This window comes from Ochotona curzoniae, unplaced genomic scaffold (assembly GCF_017591425.1).
Source record: "Ochotona curzoniae isolate NIBS_2020 unplaced genomic scaffold, NIBS_Ocur_1.0 contig_832, whole genome shotgun sequence".
Classification (NCBI taxonomy): Eukaryota; Metazoa; Chordata; class Mammalia; order Lagomorpha; family Ochotonidae; genus Ochotona; species Ochotona curzoniae.
This window is the reverse complement of record NW_024466580.1, coordinates 5,525,051-5,544,627: the sequence shown is the minus strand read 5'-3', so window position 1 is coordinate 5,544,627 and position 19,577 is coordinate 5,525,051. Positions and strand designations below refer to the sequence as shown.

At 39.7% G+C, this 19,577-nt stretch overlaps 1 protein-coding gene across 2 annotated transcripts in view; it reads right to left on the bottom strand.

Annotated features, from left to right (window-relative positions):
• ARHGAP32 (Rho GTPase activating protein 32) overlaps nt 1-19,577 on the bottom strand; it is a 191,511-nt gene that overhangs the window by 32,801 nt on the left and 139,133 nt on the right. The window lies entirely within an intron of this gene.

The following is a 19,577-nucleotide window of genomic DNA, read 5'->3' as shown; positions in this document are numbered from 1 at the left end:
CAACACACAACAAATACAATGCCTCCAAAGATGAGCCGCAGCAAGGAAACAAAGCCAGGCTGGCCCAGCCCTCCTGCTACTGCTACCGATGACTGGTGACCACCAAGGGTCTCACTGGGTACTGTTTCTCAAGTGATTCCCACTCTCAGACATCATGAATGGAGCAACATTCCTTGGGGGACTTGTGGACCAGATGTACCAGTCAAAGCTTTTGCTACTCATTCTTTTCATTTTAACTAAAACCTCTGCTTACAGATGCAACCATCTTTTCTATTCACTGCAATAATCTAATTTGGCCACAACTGAGAGGTTTCCTGAGACATGTGACTTTCCATTCAAAACCAGGAAGAGTCCTAGGCAAACTTTGACAATCAGCTAGTCTGTGCCTCACATAGATTGAATGGAAACTTTTCAATATTGTAAAACATTCTTAACACCAAAATTATAAGGATGATTCTGATATGTTCTCTGATATGTTATAAAAAGAATAAGTTATAACTCCTCCTGTATCCTAATTCCTTGCTATAAAATTAAATGATGGGTGCTCTTTAATTTGCGAGTGAGGAATAATTATAGCTCATGTGGTTAACTTTCGAAGTGTGGAACATACATTATACTGCTGCTATAGAAGTTACGAGCCGACATGATTAAAAAAAAACAACCTTTTAAAGTACAAGTTCACATATGATCATTTACTAAACTTACAAGAATTTTAGGATTTTAGCTGATCCTTTTGCTAATGTGGTAATTTCTAACAGGAACAATTCCTGATTGCTGTTTCAGATGTTACCAACTGGGTCAAAGCTCCACAACACACACAAATAGGAGGCATTTATATTTTGTGCTGAATTTGGTAGGAATAACTGCTGAATGATGTATATGAGAAAATTATTTAAGTCACATATTTTGACTATTTCAAAGCAATGTGAATTAAAACTCAGCTATTTTTCATTCCGTTACAAATATGTAACAGTACTATATCTCAAGAACTGCAGTAATTGTTTCAGGTCCTGTGATTATATTAAGGAATGAGAGACAAAGTACATTACAACACCCACTGAGAAGAGGTGGACAAGCAATAATTAAACACGAATACTGACACGCTCAGCATCTGAGATAACATCTTGTATGTGCATGTATCTACATAAATGCTCCTTAATGTGCAACATTAATTTCTCATAGCACTTTTTAAGGGCAGTACTAGTAATATCCACAATTTTAGGTGAAGAAACTGAGGCACAGAAGTTAACACACTCAGGGTTAAAAATCAGGATTCAATTCAGTCCATTTGCCTCTAAGCTCAAAGTTTCAGGGAACACAGGATACTGCTTAAGTGAACACAGCAGGTAAGACTGGATTGTCAATTAGTGGCTAGTGGAGAATAGCCTGGGGAAAGAAACCCTGGAAGATAGAGTGGCCAGGTCTAGCTTCCCTAAAGAAATCTTAATGACACTGGAGACAAAAAATAGTGGTGAGTCCAGAAGATAGTGACATGGGATGTGGCCAAACATCAAGACAAAGACAGGATTCTGGGCCTGACGGGGGCACGGGATGGGGCATCATTCCCTAAGTACACACTGAAGTGCCTGAGCATACTCAAATGGCTGTTTTAAAAATAACCCCACATGTGTATCAGAAACCTGAAACCATCTCGCTGAGGGATTGGTTAACTGAACTGTGAAGACAACCACATGGTGAATGCTTGCCACTTTTCTTATTTCTATTTTTATGGACTCCCAATGAAACTGTTAACTCTATGTTGACAATAGAATGCTGGACTCCGCCATTATCCATGCCTGCAATGATGGACATATGATTGTGTATGAAGAACTATAATATAGTAATGATATTGGGAACTCAGTGAGGGGGGAAGGAATAGGGGAGGGGTTAAGGGAAATCCCAGGGCCTATGGAACAGTCTCAAAAAATGATAATAAAAAGAAGTAAAATAAAAAATAAAAGAACTTCCAAACTCTCACCATTTAAAACTCCCTTTGCCAGAGGCAGTCCTCCCCAACCATACTGTCTCCAGGCACTGGGTAGCTGTAAGCCCACTTCTCAGCTTGGTAAGTTTGGCTCAAGAACAAGGAAACCTTGCTGTCTGCTATCTGTATATTTCATGTTCCTAAATAGTGACACAAGGGCTAATTAATTAAGAGCTGCAATCAAACACAAAGTTAAGGCACTGCAGGATATTCCAAATGACCCTGTCCCCTCACTGTTGGCATCGAAGGCCAGTGGAAAACTCAGTTACAAACGTGTGTAACTCTGCTTCTGCTCTTTGAGGTCACCTTGCTCCTGTTGGAACTTTACATCTGAAGCTGGAGTGAGAGAGGGAGGCAGGCACGTGGACTATTGTTGCCATTTTATCCCAATCTAATGCCCCGAACAACAGACAGTCATAAGGGTAACTGCAATCCAAACCTTCCGTGGTTTCCAAGCCTTCAGGGGAAGACCACACTCTGTTGTGTCTAACCTGGGCTCCTCATGCTGTGACTAGCATTCTCACAGTGACAAAGCTCGCTGTGGGGAGAATGAGAAGCCCTGACACCTCTGACTAAACGATCCTCTGTTAACACAGACTCATTTAATTGCACTGGACATTAAAAGTAATAAAAACATTCAATATCATCACTGTTAGATTTGAGGTGAGGACCTATAACAATTCCACATACAAATGTCTCTTCATATTAATTTTCTTCATTTTACGCTTCCTTCCCATTTCTTAAATGGTAAGAGGTGCTTATCTGTGGGTCCAGGCACTACCCCGTACCCACTGCTATCTGGAGAGCAGAAGTGGTGTATCCTGTCAGTTCTTTCAGAGACTTCCACAGAGGAGTGGGGAGTTGGGAACTGGCTGAACACAGGTAAATGTCTACAGACCCACCTCTAGAGAGCAACATGGGAATACAGTAGGCAAGATGTGTCAGGGTACACCAAATACACTATAGTAGAGACACAAAAATTAACAATGCTACGTCTGCAGATAAAACACACCAAAACTAAAACACAAAACAATATTTAGATACAATTAAAACATCATTCTTATATCCAGTTTCCTATTCTAAAGAGTTAAAATGTAACAAACGTCACAAAGCTAAGCTCCTCCACATTACTTAGACAAGACAGATTTTATATCTGTAATCTTTTCTTAAACCTGAGCCAAACCCTACCAAACCAGTCCTTCTGGTATCCAAAAGCTTTAACAGTAAGACACACAACTGAGTTATCTCCGAGGTAAATCTTTATGATGGCAATAACCAGTCAATATAGAGACACTAGAAACTTGCAGCTCAGTAAGCCACAGTGAACCTTGAAACAGAAAGGCAGGCCACTCGATTTTTAAATATGGCAAGTACAGTATTTCTGCGACAATCCCAAAGAAGTCTTGCTTTCTCACAGTATTTCACCTAAATAAGTATTTTCTAAATTGGTCCTCAGAAATCATTGAAACTGATTTAAGGCAGTTCTTGACTTGGATTCGTTCATCTCTGAGAGCATAAAGGAAGAAGGCAGGCATTTGGATAATGGCTTCAGCATTGTTTACTCAATTACATGCATCAAGTCCTATCATTTGTAATAAATCCAGAAAGCTAGGCACACAAAATTAGAGCAGTGGAGAGGCAGTATAAAACTTGTGGAGACTGCCCTGATTAAACCTAAGCCTTAGTAAAATTTGACTGTAATATTTCCTGGATCTAGTGGGACTTTCTCACACACTGTTCACACCATGCTAATCCTGTGCTCAGAAGTTTCAGTACAGATTAACTGACCATTTGAAGGACATTTAGGAGAGAACACTGAGGCCCTTTAGGCCAACACTGACATTTAAGGTCAAGAAACACTTGAACCACATGTAACTTTTATTTGCATTTACACCTTTTTTTTTTTTTGAGAGAGACTTTTTGTCTTTGGCCAATCTGGTCTCATTATATTTCCCTATAGCACACATGTTTGTGCTATTTTCCATGTTTACTGGTTACTCATTTTCCCTCTGCTGGGAAATGATTCTTCATATCCTGAGCCAATTTTTCTATCTGAATGGCTTTCTCTTATCCATGGACACAATTCCTTTACATATCCTGGCAATGTTATGGTTTGATCAGGATTTGGTTATCCATAGCCATGAAGATTTTTTTTTAAAGATTATTATTATTTTTTTTAATGGAAAGGCGGATACACAGAGAGGAGAGACAGAGAGGAAGATCTTCCGTCCAATGATTCACTCCCCAAGCGGCCACAACGGCTGGAGCTGAGCCAATCTGAAGCCAGGAGCCTCTTCTAGGTCTCCCGCGCAGGTGCAGGGTCCCAAAGTCTTGAGCCGTCCTTGGCTGCTTTCCCAGGCCACAGGCAGGGAGATGGATGGGAAGTGGGGCTGCCGGGATTAGAACCGGCACCCATATGGGATCCCAGCATGTTCAAGGCAAGGACTTTAACCACTACGCTATCACAGTATAGCTAATGTGTACACATGATCTTAGCCAAAAGGCCTACCAGCTAATGTGTATAAGTGTTTACTATGTGTCAGTACTTTTCATTTAATAGCTAATACCGCAGAGTGAGCAATTATCTCAGCAATGATGCTCGTATCTTCCATCTCAGTTCTTGGGTCTGATTCTTGGATCCAGCTCCAGAACCCAGCTTCACACTGATGCAGACCTTAGGAGGCAGTAGTGTTGATTCTGTTCCTGGTTCTTAGCTTCTGTTTTGGCTTAACCTTGGTTCTTTTGGATATCCGATGAGTAAGCCAGGAGGAGGAAATTGTACAGCTTTCCCTTTTTTTAGCTCTCATCCTGGGACAGAGTTGCTCTGCAGTGGGTTAAACTGCTGCTTGGGATGCGCATATCCCATATTGTAGTTCAAGCTCAAGGTCCAGCTACTCTGTTCAAATAAATCTTTTTTTGAATCCGATTACTTTCTTCTTCTTCTTCTTCTTTTTACTTACAAAAAGGGAACAAATTTTATGTATTTGAAATATACAGTTTTGAGCATAATTCCCACACTACCCTCCCTCCTTTGCTACCACCTTTCTTTCCTTATTTTCATATTTTCAATTTTCTTTACGATCACAAGCCTAATTCACCACTAAATAAATGAAAATAAATCAATAAATAACCACTAAATAAATAATTCAACCAGCAGCAGACAAATCACTGTTCCTCAAGAGTCTAGACAAAGGTCTAGATAAGACTCTAGACAATCAAATTTCAAAAATGTCAATTTTGTTCATATACATTTTTTTTGTATTCTTCATATTACCACAATTAGGGAAAATGCAATATTTGCCTCTTTGAGACTAAGCATAATGATCTCCAATTGTATCATCTTGTTGCAAAAAACAGAATTTCATTCTTTTTTATGGTTGAGTAGTATTCCGCTATGTATACAAACCACATTTTCTTTATCTGGTCATCAGATGATGAACAGCTCATTAATTCCTTATCTTAGCTATTGTTGAGTGGAATGGCTGGGCCACATGGTAGGTCTATTTTCAGACTTCTGGGAATCTCCTACTGTTTTCCATAATGGTCATATGAGTTTGCATTCCCACCTTAGCATATTTGATAACAGCTATAACATCTCAAGATGTGCATGTGGTAAAAGTATGACATACTCATGAAACATTAGCACATAAACCAATGTCCTAGTAACTGAAGGCCTTGCCAGTGTTCCAATAATACAGTCTGGTGAAGGTCGTCCACCTAATCAGGCCTATCGGCCAGGAACGTGCTTATGAGAAAGGTCTGGACCAAGAATGCACAGATATGTTTTAGTCTAGATTTTGCCAATGATTGTGAGAGAATTTATTTTTTTTTTCCATGACCTTTCTTGACATGTCAGAGTGGTTTTTACAAAATGTTGTAAGATAAATTTATATATTTCCTTTCTAATTTGAAAAGCAGAGAGGTAAAGAAATAAATTTCTTTTGTTTACCGATTCATTGCCCAAATGCCTAAAATGGCTAGGACTATTAGCTGGTTTAGCCTTTTATCAGTTCAGATCTCAGTTGAATAATATGAGCAAAGAAAACCAAATTCTCTATTTCAATGAAAACAGCCAAGAAATCCTGAAGTCATATGAGTGAAGTATGCTGTCTGAACAGCATAGAAGGCTCTGGAGTCTGTGGAAAACACTTGTTTTAGGAAGATTTATCAGCACAAAAAATACTGGACATTATTTAAAAGTTCATTGGAGAGTTTTATCCAAAAAAAATCAGATTTACAAAACTGTCTTGGGAAAGGCTATACCTGTCAGATGCAGGTGTCTGACACAGAGATTAAGAAACCAGTTACAACACATATCTTCATCTCACAATGAAGTGCCTGTATTTAGTTCCTGGTTCTGGTTTCCCACTAATGTAGACATTGGAAGGCAGTTGTGGTGGAGTTCCTGGCTTCCAGGTGTGATCTGACCCCGCCCTGGCTACTGAGAGTATTTAGAGGAGTGAATGAATTGATGCAACATCTCTCTTTTACTTCTCAAAGAAATAAAATAACATTTTAAGATAAAAAGAGCATCTAAAATTTACTGTTTTATGTATTCAGATGTTAGATTTGAAATTCTACAAACGAGTTTTAATATTTTTATTTTGCTCCACAAATGCTCTAAATAATTATAAGAAGTCATAATATAAATAATTTATATAACATTCTTGTTGCCAGAACTTCATGCACTGCTGTACTAATTGTTAAAGAAAGTCACAGATGTTGATCATGCTACATAGTATACTGTCATTTTTATTACTCTGATTTATTTACTTGCATGTTCTTGGTCAACAATGCAATGGCCACTTACAGGTTTTATTAGTAAGTGCCATCGATCTTGAGACAGATTAATTCTAAATGTGTCTTTCAAAAAAGTAGCCAAACAAAGGCAAGGCCAGGGCAGTGCTGCGGTATGCAGGTTAAAATGCCATCTGCTGTTCTGCATCTCACGTGGGTGCTGGTGTGAGAGCCAGCAGCTCCATTTCTGGTTCAGCTCTCTGTTACTGTGCCTAGACAGGCAGCGGAGGATGGCTCAGCCTTTGGGTCCCCACATCCACTCAGGAGGCCCAGAAGAAGCTCCTGGCTCCTGGCTGTGAGCTACTGTGGACATCTGTAGAATGAACCAGCACAGGGAAGAGGCCTCTGTCCCTCCTTTTATTTCTGTAGCTCTGCCCTTCAAATAAATGTATACATTTTTTTTAAAGAAAAAGGAAAGTAAAAATAATTATTATCGAAAGGTTCTCAATTTCTGAAAATTTATATTTACCAGGCTTCGGTGCTTAAAAATCAAACTTCTCAGTCCTTCTAAGAATCCCCTGAGTTTAGCTTTGAATTTTTAAATAAAGCACACAAAGTCATTCAGCCTTAGGTTTCATTTCCCTTCAAGTGTAAGTAAAAAATAAATAAATAAATTCTTGAGATAAACTGTGCCTTAGATTCTAAAGAAGGAACAAAAAGGCCCAGAATCATTTTTGATGAAGAGCTCATAAATAATTTTGGAAGCATTAGGAAACACAGTTCTGTTCGATGCAGGTAACAGCTGCAAGGGGTTGCCAGAGAAGAAAGTAACTGGGAGCAGCCCAAGAATGAGCCGCAGGAATGCGCACAACTGTAGTAGTTTGATGTCTGAACATTCCAGCCTCAAAGGGAGGACACCAGGTATCCAAGAAATGCCATGTGCACTCCATGCTTACTCAAAAATAGCACTGACAGTAATGACTCTTGTTGAAACACGGGACGCTACTAAGCTATGTAAGTCAGACAGGTTTCCACGTACTTAGGTAAGAGAGGGACTATCTTGAAATGCATTACTGACCAGAATGCAAATGAATCAGATTTAGGCTTCTGGAAAGTAAGTGCAATAGTGAATTTTAGAAAATAATAATTTACTAGGAAACAGAGAAGCAGATAACACACCACAAATTGCCATTTCAGAATATTCAGCAGAATTCATATGCTGGCATGCCAGTGGTTAACTTGTATTTGTTTTGCATACTGAGATATGAGAATACAACTGTACCTTTCCTTCAGGGGTTAGCATGAAAGCAAAGCCCTATGATGCTGCTGCCCTTCCCAGACGCAATTACAACATGGAAAACAGGACAGTTACAATATCAAAGCAGACTGTTAGAGCTTTGATGCTCATAGTTCCCTGGGGAAAAAGTCGGAGGTTAAGAGAAGACTCTCTTATCTACCTTATATATTTACGCTTCTAGGAGCTAAATGGCTCAAATTTAGATTTTAGACAGATATAAATAAGCTCTATCCTTCTGCTGTTGAAATAGTCACTTGCTTTTATTTTAAATCAAATTAAAAATTGTAACAGTAAATGTTATTGGGTTTGTTTTTCATACAGAAAACAGAAACACTGACTATTCTTTTTTTAAATTGGTGACTTTGCCACTTCAGTTATTACATAAAAGATGATGACTAATTTTATTTCTAAAAACAGAACGAGGGAAGATTTGCATTTTACCAGAAGCAAGTAGGAGGAAACATGAGGTGGATATAAATTCCTGACACTGGAAGTATTTTCATACCAGAATGAGAAGATACAGATTATATATTTTTTTTAACTTGCTAAGACTTTTACATATGTGGGGCTCATATTGTTCCAGAATAACCTCAGTTTTCCAGATCTAGTTTAACTTAATGTGGCTGTGCACCCTAAACGCAGGGCGGAAGCCATGATGGGAGGGAGCACCCCTGAATACTCTCACTCTCCAGTCTGCCTCAAGATAAACTGAACCCAAGAGTCTAGATTTCCGCATTCTGCCGAACACAATTCAGTCTTACACAAGATCTTGCTAAAGAGAAGCTATAGTTTAAAATTAATCACAGAAGGAACAAGTGCTTAAAAAAACAAAAAACAAAACAAACAAAACAAACAAACCTGGCCAGGAAAAAGAGCTCTGAATTCTGGCATCTCCCCACTTGGAGTTTTGAAAATTAAAACAACTTGGCAACAGTGCAACAACCTTAAAACGAACATTCAACTTCTTGACAGAGCTGATTTGTAGTTCACAGGAAGTTTTGTTCTCTCCATTATTTAATGTAAAGCACTGATTAATCAAGTCAAAAAAGCGTCATGCAAACATTCCGTGTAAAATTGACTTGGCCCTGATGTGATATCTTTTTTATTTCCTGAGAGCTAATGCACAATGTTTCATGAATGGCAGTGGTTAGTCTCACCCATGCCCACAAGGAACAGAACGCCAGGTCTAAAGCAAGCAGGGCACAAGGGCTAGCACTACCTACTTTCCTTTAAATCAACAATTTAAACATTACTGATCCATCAGCAGCAAAAATGTAAAAACATGGTTTATATTGAATTATATAACATGTCAAGAAGAGTAAGTTCTTTTAACATGAAAACTTGTGTTTTGATCTCAGCTCTGTTAAGTTTGGGGAAATAAGCTAATTCCAAAGAATATAAACAGGTATTTCTAGAAACTGAGTAGAAAAATAACACCTATGTAGTACAATCAGCAAAACCATACTGCAAAAAAATGGCCACCTGTCGACAAAGATGACAAATATTCATCACGTAATTACACAATTCTAGATAATTAGATAATTCACCTAAATTTACCATACAGCAAACAACATAAAGTACCCAAATATAGTCTAAAAATAGTGTCACTTGAGATAAATATTTGAATAACTAAGATCTCCTTACCTCTCGCTGTGATACAAGTTTTAGGATGAATACTTAAAACTATTCCAAATCACTGTATTCAGCAGCAGACTCAACATGACACAACAGCTCTGCCTTCCGCACAAAAGCTTAATGAATCACAATCACACGGGCCTGTGCCGCCTCCACCACAGGACAACTCCGAGTCAGATCTCCAAGGCACTGGCAGGTGCGGCTCTGTTCTCAGGCCCCCTCTCTTGTTGGTCTCATTCTCTGCTGTTGACGCAGCCCAGGGAGCCGGCTGGCTGGTGAGCTCTGCCTTCAGGAGCTTAATCCTCTCCCCAGTCAGCAAGGACTGCTTCCCAACTCACAGGAACGCCCAGCCTAGCTCACACTCGCAGAACAGGCTTCACCAGAATAGCTCCACCCACCCACCTCACACAGGTGACTACTTCCTGTGCAGAAAATGCCCGTGTGACACTGACATTTCAATATGTCTCTCATCTTTTAAAAAGTTTCATATTAATCAGTTCTTTACAGTGGCCAAGATAAGGGAGACAGTGTGTCCAATAAAAAAGATATCACATCAGGGCCAAGTCAACTTAGGAAAGCAGATGATCAAGTAGCAAGAATCCAGCAAGTGGCTGAATCATTATATGAACAGCATCAGGCTTAGAAAATAAATGCTTTTATTATCACTATGGATACTGAGATGTAATGTATTCTAACACATAAAAAAAATGTCCACTTACTCTCTGTATCTCCTCTCTGTACACCTGTGTTTTCAATAATAATAAATAAATCCTAAAAAAAACCTAAAAACTGTCCACTTACACAGCCTGTAGGTGAAAAGTTCTGAGAAAAACAATCAAGTATAAATTTGGAGAGAAAAAAAATGAGATTTTTTTCAGCATTAACAACCCAAAAGCAAATGAATTTTCCCGAGATCGCTTCCTCTTTTGCCCACCCCTTGTACTAAACACGGTGTCTGGGCTTCACTCATGTGCTACTAATTTCTGCTCTACCAGAAACATCAATCAGCAAAAGTGAAAATCCGGGGCACTGCTGAGAAACTAGATTCAAAAACCTCAATTTGTGGCTTTTTAAAAAAGATTTATTTATTTTTATCGGAAAGTCAGATATACAAAGAGGAGGAGAGACAGATATGTCAGTTCACTCCCCAAATGGCCGCAATAGCCAGTGCAGCGCCAATCCAAAGCCAGGAGCCCAGAGCCTCTTCCAGGTCTCCCACGTAGGTACAGGGTCCCAAGGCTTTGCAAGCCATCTTCGACTGCTTTCCCAGGCCACAAACAGGGAGCTGGATGGGAAGTGGAGCCGCCCGGATTAGAACTGGCACCCACATGGGATCTCAATGTGTGCAAGGCGAGGATTTTAGCCGCTAGTGCACCATACTGGACCCAATTTATGACTTTTGAAAACACATTTATTAGTGATTTCTGCAGGTATACTATGTTGAACATTTATATATATATTATATGTATATGTGTGTATATATATATAGATAGATATAAAATAACAGCACTAAATTGAAAGGTGTCATTTAGAATTATTTGTAGAAATAAATGAATGGAAAGATTCCAAAAGACTTCTTGCTAATCAATGTAAATCCCACCTTCAGATACGCTTTACCTAGTAACAGGATGTCAATGCCACAGTATTTACCATCAGAAAACCTGTAAAATTCTTCTCCTTAATCCTATGAATTCTGACAAAATTTATCCTTTCCTTCTTTCCTGAGCATAGCTCTAAACGTACACTGTTGATAAGTGGTAGGTGACAAATAATAAACTAATATGACTTAAAAATATGAAAGACCATAGAAAAGCCCAATACATGGCAGAAATAAAACATGCTTATTTTTATCACTGTAACATGTGCAGCTTTATGAAGTTCTTAAACTTCATGAGGAGAGAAAACAATATTCTTTTTCTTAATTTTGAAATAACATGCCTCATCCCTACATCCCCTTTCCTTGGTCAATACCGAAAGGAATGAAGGAAAGGAGACAGAAAGAAGAGGAGATGGGGGATTGTGGGGAGGGAAAGGAAGAGACAGGGAGAAGGGAAACAAAACATGTCTATACTGTAGAAACGCCAACTGGGAATAGCTGGTGCAATTCACGAATTTCCCATATTATCTAACATATAAGAACCAATAGGAATAGCTAAATTTCATAACAGTTTTCTTCAATGTCAGTGAAATTTTACAATTAACGACAATAATTACCACCTGAAATCCTAAAAGCTGCTCTATAAGTTATATAAAAATATATGGGGGCCTGGTGCAGTAACCTAGTGGCTAAATCCTCACCTTGCATCTGCTGGGATCCCATATGGACACTGGTTCATATCCTAGCTGCTCCACTTCCCACCCAGCTCCCTGCTCATGGCCTGGGAAAGCAGTTAAGAATGGCTAAGAGCCTTGGGACCCTGCACCCATGTGGGAGACCTGGAAGAAGCTCCGGGCTCTGATCATATCAGCTCAGCTCCGGCCATTGTAGCCACTTGGGGAGTGAATCAGCGAATGGAAGTTTTTCTGTTTCTCTTTCTCTGTAAATAGGACTTTCCAATAAAAATAAACCAACAGGACTGCCATGGTGGGGTTGGGCAACTAGAGGATTCACTGGAAAGGCAATAATTGTATTCTAAGCATTCTATCATGAAATTAGCATAATGAATCCAACTCTTCCTAGTATGTCTGGAAATCGCACCAGCTTCACGACCAAAATAGAATCATCAGATCTTACTCACAGCTCCTATTAGGAACTCTGTAACCAAAGTAATCTCTTTAAAATAAGCAAATCAGATCAAACAAAAAGTGCTCAAAACCTTTTACCACATTCCCAACTCACTATAAATAACTGGAAGCTGGTGCCAGCATGGGGGTGCAGCACACTAGTCCTCCACTTGCAGTCCTGCATTCCATATGGATGCCAGTTCACGTCCTTGCTGTTCCACTTCCAATCCAGACCCATGCTAATGGCCTGGGAAAGCTGCAGAAGATGATGCAAGTCCATGGGCCACTGAATCCATTTGTGGGGCCCAGAGGAAGCTCTGATCAGCTCAGCTCTGGCTGTTGCAGCTATACAGGGAGTAAACCAGTGGATCAAAGATCTCTCTTTTCCTCTGTAAATCTGCCTTTAGGATAAAAATAAATATATCTTAAGAAAAATAAAGAAATAAGAGAAAATAAGAAATAAGAAATAAAATTCCTACAGAGGCAAGAAATAAGAAGTAAAAGTTTTTCAGATGCAAAGGACCTGGTAAGGATTTGGTCTCCTCTCCTCTCCCGACCTCATGTCACCTATGCTTTCTCTAATAATCCTTCCCCAAGCCAGTCATACATCCAGCTCATTAGTATCCCACCTGCTGCTCTCCCTGTGGAAAGCTCTTCTAACGTGTGTACACATCTCCCTTTCTCAGCCATCAGAAGTCTCTGCTCAGAAAGAACTTTGTAATGAGCTATTTCCTGACTACCTTATCCTCTTTTGAAATTAAAACCACCCAAGCATCATATCCAAGCACACCCTAGTCTATGTTGCTATCTTTTTCTCTATCCCACTTATCTATAACCCTCTCTTACTTCTTTGCTTAATCCTCTTCCTCACATCACACTTGTGTACAAATACCGACATGGCAGAATTTGTCCCTTGTGTTCACAGCTTTAGCAACAGCACTTGGTATATTCAAAAAATTCTTGGAATCAATGAATGAATGAACACTAGAAATGATCAGCAGCGAAAAAGTCTATCCAGGGAAAAGAAGACTGACTGAAGTCTATTCTCAGCATTGACCAAAGGACATGGGATTAAGGAAACATCTTTAACACTGTAAGGAAGTTGCTCATCTTTGTAATTACCAATGAAGAGTCATTCTGGACCATCCATTACACACAACAGAAGTAAGTGCATAAAAAATACAATGTCCATAAGCATAAGAGTGTAGGTGTGGGGAAAACACAGAGTATAATATCAAACTCAAGATAACTCATGACCATACACTATTTCCAACAATGACTATACATGTAGAAATGTTAGGACCAGTGTCACCGGCATCACCTGGAAGTTTATCAGAAATAGTATCCTTCCTAGATCTACAGAATCAGGATGTACAACTTAACCAGCATCTCCCAGCTGAGTTAAGTGAATGTTCATGCAAGTTTACAAAACCAGTGGCCTGAGGAGCTTTCACATGGGGCAAAGTAAGTTACTTCAGGCAGGAGAAAAGATTAGAGACAAACAAGTAAGTCCAAGCCACATGCGAGAATAGTAAAGGCAAATGTTACTGAATCTGCATTACTTAGAGAATGGGGAGAAAATGGGTCACCATGGTAAGTTAGTTCTGGTGTTTGTGCAGCACCTTAAATTAAAAACTAAAGATTCTGTATATAATTCTGGCATAGGAGGAAATCACTTAAGTTTTATAAAGATCAGGGTTACATGATAGTAGTTACCAGCAATAATTTCATCCTCTACATATACAACTTGTGCAAGACACAGAGACGAATGAGACTTACTTGTCACTTGAGAGAAGACACAACTTTGTGAAGAAATGAAACGACTACATCAGCCAATAGGCAGAGGTGCTAAGGGGTTAGAGAAGGGTGTGCCAAGGAAGATTTCACAGAGTAAGAAGATTATGGTCTAAGTCTTTAGACAGAAGGTCACCAGCTGGCCAAACTTCAAGACACATTCAGAGAGCAGAGAAGTAAATCGCAGCTGAATATACAGGAAATAAAACTAAGATAGAAAGAAAGGGTTGGAGGGTGGCAGCAGAAAATGCCAGAGTCTAGAACTATGAAGACAAGATGTTTCTACATTGAAGAAGCAGGATTGAACACTGAGAATGAGGCCCAAAGAACTAACACAGTGTGTCCTTCAAGTCTCGTAACGTGCAGTCCTTCCTGGTAATGTGCAATCCGGGAGGCAGCAGATAATGGCTTCAGTGCTGGAGTCCCTGTGACTCATGTGGACATGTAGTCCCAGGATCCTGACTTTGGTCTGGCACAGACCTAGCTCTTGTGAACATTTCAGGACTAAGACAACAGATGGAAATAGTAAATCACTTTCTCTCTTTCTCTCTCTCCCTTTCAAATAAGAAATAATAAGGGAGACATTAGGAAGAAGATGGCAGTCTAATTCATGCTCAATTTAAATCACATTTTGCCCTCATTTTGGTTCTGTTCACACAGGACTGGTGGAAATTCAAATACATTTTTTTTCTTTTTATTTTGTTTTATGACATGGTTGCATAGGCTCTGAGATTCCTCTAATCCCTCCCAATACCCTCCCCCCAGGCTGGATTCCTCCACATTGTCACAGAGTCCAGCCTCTTATTATCCAGATAGTTTCAACAGTTTCCTTGGGAGACCACCCCTGGTCTGAAAGTAGAGCTGGCAGAATATCATCCCCTCCAATGTAAAGCCACAACACAACATCAACAACAGTTTACAACATCATGGAGTTAACTGACATGGTATTGAGTGACCGATATGTTAGAAAATATAAGTTCTTAACCCAAATACATTGTTACTGACTCGTATTGCAACATAAGAAAAATATACTAAATAAATACTTGTTCTAAACCAAGAAGAATTAACCTAGTAAAGCGCCCAGGACAGTGTCCAGCAGGCAAGGAGAAGCACCGTAAAGTGCTATCAGTGATCACTGTGTTGAGTTCCACAGCACTAGCTTTCTGCAGGCTCCATTTGTGAAGCCTCAGGCAAGTCTTCAAAGCCATCTCAGTTGCTCCAAGTGTGTACAAATAGGACGGGTAAGGTGCTTACCTTACCCAAACGGGTGCAGGGTACTCATTTAAAAAAAAAAAAGTACTCACAAACTACAGCACTTTGCAAAAATACAGCATTGTAAGTTTTCCAACTGTTTTTGCTGATGCGGTCATAAAACACCTCATTCCTCTGCTATGTATTTGAGCTGAAAACTTCATGAAGCATTTCTGCATTTTTCTTTAAAGATAGAGAGAAGGAGAGACAGAAAGAAAAATCTTTCATCTGTTGATTCACTCCCCAAGTGGCTGCAATGGGTGCAACTGAGCATATCTGATGGCAGGAGCCTGGAGCCTCTTCTGGATTTCCCACGCCAAGTGCAGGGTCCCAAGGCTTGGGCTATCTTCAACTGCCTTCCCAGGCCACAAGCAGGGAGCTGGATGGGAAGCGGTGCTGCTGGGATATGAACCAGTGTCCATATTGGATCCTGGCAGATGCAAGGTGAGGATTTAGCGCTGGGCCTAAGTTCTTTGAGTTTTAAACCAAGGCCTCCTTGCATACCAATTTCAGTACTTGATTTTTCTTTTTTAAGATTTGATTGAAAAGCAGAATGAAAGAGAGAAAGAGGGAGAGACACAGACAAAAAGACCATTCACTTCTCAAATTACTGCAAGGTTTGGGACTGGATAAAGCTGAGTGCCAGGAATAAAGAATTCCATCTTGGTCTCCCACAATGGGGACAGGGGCTCAAGTACTTGGACAATCATCCGATGTTTTTCTAGTCACATTAAAAGTGAAGTGGATGGGCCTGGTGCAATAGCCTAGCGTCTAAAGTCTTCTTGTACACAAGCACCGGGATCTCATTTGGGTGCCAGTTCTAATACTGGTGTCTTAGCTTCCCATCCAGCTCCCTGCTTGTGGCCTGGGAATGCAGTCGAAGACGGCCCAAAGCCTTGGCTCCTTGGAGACCAGGAAAAGGCTCTGGGCTCCTGGCTTCGGTTCGGCGCAGCTTTAGCTGTTGTGTCTGCTTAGGGAGTGAATCAATGGGCAAAAGATCTTCCTCTCTGTATATCTGACTTCCAAAGAAAATAAATAAATCTTTTTAAAAAAAGTGAACTGGATCCAAGCTACAGTGATTGGGACTTGGATGGCCCTGTTATGTGGAATGCAAACAATATGAAGAGCAGTTTAACCTCCCGCACCCCAACATGGAACGCTCGCTAACTAATTCCTAAATGCACCTCCAGCAGCCTCCAGCACAAGAGCAGGGAGGTGTCCTTTGGGAAGAACACAGCATTCACAGTGGATGAAGTGTAGCAAGTCAGACCTTCTCAGCTGATACATAATTATGTGGTCACATCACACTAAAGCAACATGTAATGAAACATGGCTACAAAGAGCAAAGTACTGAGTAATCAAAGAAAAACGAAACAGAAACAACCCAGCAGCAAGTATTTGAAAAGTAATAAAAAGCAAATTCACTAGCGAAACTGCAACTAACTACAAAGAAGCAAGACATTAGATAACTTACTTTCTAAAGAATACCGACAGGATTTCTTAAATTTTACAATCAGTTACAGAATCAAGTTAATTTTGTTATTTGATAATCTATTTCTTCAATAAATATAAAAATTTCCTTAAGCACTATATCTAATTACTAAATTCTCCAAAATTAAATCCCGTATTAATTCTAAATCTGTGAATAAAAATCAGCTATCACCAAAACAAACAAAACTACAAAAATTTATTATGTGAGTTCTGTTTAGCCAAAGACAAGCATCATCCTTACTGTAGTGATTCTGTTTCCATGATATACTATGATACAGATTTACCTCAATATCTAATATTCTAAACTGAACAGATCAAGTTCTAACAATCATGCATTTAAGTAAGTTACAATATAAAACTGTAAAACTGAATCAGGGATCTAGGAGTCTTAAAAAATGCTGATTGTTCAAAAAAATCTCTCAATTTTTAATATAACGAAATTGAAAAGCAAAGAAGACACACAATGTACACACAGCAGCACTAAGATCCCAGGTTGGCTCCGCTCCAATCCCTTCACCCAAGCAAGCTGCTTTTCACACAGGCGCTTATGTTAAGAAGCTAATGGCTACAGCTTAAAGTTTCAAAACAGGGTCCAGGGCAATAGCCTAGTGCCTAAAGTCCTCGCCTTGCATCCACCAGGATACCATATGCGCACTGGTTCATATCCTAGCTCAGCTTCCCTCCAGCTCCATGCTTATGGCCTGGGACAACAAGTAAAGGACAGCCCAGAGTCTTGGGACCCTGCACCTACGTGGGAGACTCAGAAGAATCTCCTGGCTCCTGGCTTCGGATCAGCTCGGCTCTGGCCATTGTGGCCACTTAGTGAGTGAACCAATGGATGGAAGATCTTTCTCTATGCCTCTCTTTCTCTCTGTAAAATCTGACTTTCCAGTAAAAACAAACAAATCTTTAAAAAAAAAAAGTAAAAGTTTCAGAACAATCCTGAATGACAATGGTGAGGATGGGCATCCTTGTCTGGTTCCGACTTAAAGAAAATGCTTCTAACTTTTCCCCATTACACTACGGTGCTCTCTAGGCATTTGTCATATATTGCCTTAATTGTGTTGAGGAATTTTTCTCCTATACTCAAGTTGCTTAAGGGTTTTTTTTTTTAATATAATAAAAGGATCTTATCAACAGCTTTCTCTGCACCTACTGAGATAATCACATGGTTATTATTTTTTGGCTTGTTAAGGATACAAATTGGCAAGGAGGAAGTCAAGTTATCCTTGTTTGCAGATGACATGGTTCTCCTTAAAGAGGAGCGAAGACTCTACTAAGAGACTGCTAGAACTCCTAACAGACTTTGGCAAGGTTTCAGATACAAAATTAACATACAGAAACCAAAAGCCTTTGTATACACAATTTTATGGTTGGGGAAAAATAAGATCAATCCCATTAACACGAGCAGCAAAAATTAGAAATACCTTGGAATAAATTTAATGAGGGATGTGTGGGGTCTCAATGATGAAAGTTACAAACCATTAAACAAACATAAGAAACCAAAAATTTTTAATATTCACACTTTGGTGCGATTAATAGAATCAAAATACCTATTCTACCAAAGGCCTACTCAAGAACTAATGCAACTTGTTATAAAAACCTAATGATTACAAAACAAACAAACCCTACAGAATTGTAGTCCTGATTAGTACAGCAGAAAAAACTCTTAACTAAATACACAGCAAAACAAATCCACAGGGCTAGATGGGCAAAGTTCTTCAGTCTAGCCACTCAGCTGCTTCCCTGGATCTGAAGCAGGTGAGGTCGCAAAGCTCCACATAACGAGAGCCTCAATGGGAGGAAATACTGGGATCTCTGTCCAGGGCAACATTTCAACACAGAAACCAGAGAGCTCCCTGAAGTGGGATCAGGGCAGTAGGACCACAGTATTTACTGGTAAAAATGCTTGAGGTATCTCTTACTTAACTCTTCACTGGCTTTGAGATAGAATGATTACTGCTATGTGCTCAGCTTCCTTCTCCGTAAGACCATAAAGTAACTCCTTGCTCTGCAACATCTAGTCCCGAGCTCACTTTCCCATCCCTCTCCCAGTGGTAAAGGTAGGGGATGAGTGATGGACACTGGGCCCCTGGCTGAGCTAGTTACAGTGTTTCAGTGTGCAGGGCCCAGGGGGCTCCACACAGCACTAAGCCTCATCACAGCTGACCTCGTCCTGGACCTGGTGCTGAGGCCAGGCCTTGACCTCTCTTCTCAAGCAGATGGTGTCTCCACACTATGCTGTGAGGAGTTGTAGGAGCGCTGACAAAGGCAATCCTTTCATCCCCACCTTTTTCAAAGTGTGTAATCACTATACTAAAACCAAGCACTACAGACTCTCATCTTACCTCCCCTAGCTTTTGTTAAAGGTAGACTGAAAGGTTGTACAACTTAGGGAGACAACTGGTGGAGGATGCTATACAGCTGCCCTCAATGGATTTCCTGTATTTGAGTTATAAGTTTCCTGTATTTGGTTTTCTTGTATTTGATGAGCAGGTATCCAGCAAATAAATACATTTTCCAGTTTGTGACTTGCCCTTTAACGAAGCTCTTAAATTTAACTATGCTTAATCATTAAACTTTTCAGTTATGATTAATGTTCTTAATGTCATGAAGCTGTTCTAATTTTCCAATCTTCTAAATGTTTTTTTCTCCTTTTATATA